The sequence below is a fragment of the Schistocerca nitens genome, chromosome 12 (genome assembly GCF_023898315.1).
Source record: "Schistocerca nitens isolate TAMUIC-IGC-003100 chromosome 12, iqSchNite1.1, whole genome shotgun sequence".
NCBI lineage: Eukaryota > Metazoa > Arthropoda > Insecta > Orthoptera > Acrididae > Schistocerca > Schistocerca nitens.
In genome coordinates, this window is record NC_064625.1 from 106,698,420 (window position 1) to 106,700,146 (window position 1,727).

The window sequence follows — 1,727 nt, forward strand, 5'->3', positions numbered from 1 at the left end:
TCAGGAGTAAGTAATACAGTGTGTTAATACTCTCAACTTCATATCTGTTATGTACCACTCTTTATTAGATATTTGAGTACAAGCTCTTAGTCAAAATGCACTTAAACACAACGCTTCTTATAGTGTCAACCATGTCCAACTGTCAAAATGCTAAGCAATTTTAACACATTCTTAACATTTAAATCAAAGTGCTTACACCACCATTTTGTATTTCATATCATAATACTGTCTAACATCGTCACAGAGGTGTCTGCTGAAATTCTAACTGCATTATTTTAACAAAATTCTGTCAAAAGGAAACGAACACTCCTTATAACATCAATTTATTTCAATTAGAGCACGATATAATTTTAGCATGGAACTACTACATGGAGTCCTTTAATATGTTCGCAATTTCTCACTAGCACGTTATGTTCAATTAACAAACATTACACAAATTCACTACAAAAACACGAACAAAATAAACCAGTGTTCCACTGTTTGCATTCCTTTTCACCTCACTCGACTGCGTCATCAGCAGGCGTACTGCGGCTGTTGCGTTGGAAGCAAATAAAATCTTCTCTTTGTCATTATTCTCTCTCGGGAGTATTTATCCTCTGGTGAAAATCGAGCTGCAAAAAATTTGTGTATCAGTAAATAGCACCAATTGTTTGGATGATTCGTATACTCAATTACAATCAGTAGTAGATGACAAATATAGAGAATACTGAAAATAACATCTATTGCTAAAATCTCTCTTGTGCAGTCTCCTAATATAAGCAAGCCAACCCTAGTTAGCGAATTGTTTCAGTACGTTAGTCCGAGACGAAATGTACTTACCAGGATGAGCTGATGCCGTGGGTCTGCCCTTCGGATCGACTTTCTTCAGAGTATACACTCTGTCACCATTTCCGTCAAAATAATACATTAAATACATCGTGAATGCTTCCAAAAATCGCTATAGAGCGATTAAAGTACCAGCTCTCGTTCCGTCCACTTGTAAACAACAAACGACGGCGCACGTGTTATCCTGTATGCCAGCGATAATCTTTGTTGTATGAAGGTAGCATCCGAGATACAAAACACAAGACAGCGTCAGAGTATACGTTAGGACGTGACCAATCTCAAAGAGTCTAGAGCAAGAGTTGAAGCAACATCTTATTGACTTGTTCAGTTTGTGGAGCTCTTTCTCTTCAATAAATCATCCAGGTTTTCTTTTTAATTTTTGTCATTTGTTTGTCTGCACATGAACACCACATCTACTGATCTGATTTCCGTTCCGCTCAAATAATTCCTCCGGGTTAACTTAGACTGCGCGTTGTACGACAACATTTTGTTCCCCGGTTAGGAATTTCCGGAATAGCGATCCCGGCCAGTTAAGTTGTTAACAACTTTGGAAAACACTGCGTATTTTCGCTTACGTCATTTCATAATTAGTTACTTACTTAAGTTACTTTAATCGTTGATTCGTTGACTGCAGAAGTAGCGGATCCAACGTGAGCGATAAGCGTTCCAGGTCGCAAAATTATTCGTTTGAGGATATTTTGAGGCTGGTTGATACTGTAGAAGAGTTCAAGAGTGTAGCAGAAAACACGAAAACTTCTGCGGTCTCATTCAATGAAAAGTTGAAAACGTTGGTGCAAGACAGTGAACTAAGTTTGCTGGATACTTGCATGTATAAAAGTATAGCGACTTGTCGTAAAATTAGTTAAATGATAAGGTGTGTGTTGTTTGACAAGTAAGAAAAC

At 37.6% G+C, this 1,727-nt stretch overlaps 1 long non-coding RNA gene across 1 annotated transcript; it reads right to left on the bottom strand.

Moving 5' to 3' along the window:
• Positions 1-307: 307 nt before the first annotated feature.
• Positions 308-1,389, bottom strand: LOC126215134 (uncharacterized). Its single transcript, XR_007542089.1, has 2 exons — positions 820-1,389; positions 308-611 (listed from the first exon to the last, which is right to left on the bottom strand). It is a non-coding gene; the product is annotated as an uncharacterized LOC126215134 (long non-coding RNA).
• Between the last annotated feature and the right edge of the window lie 338 nt (positions 1,390-1,727).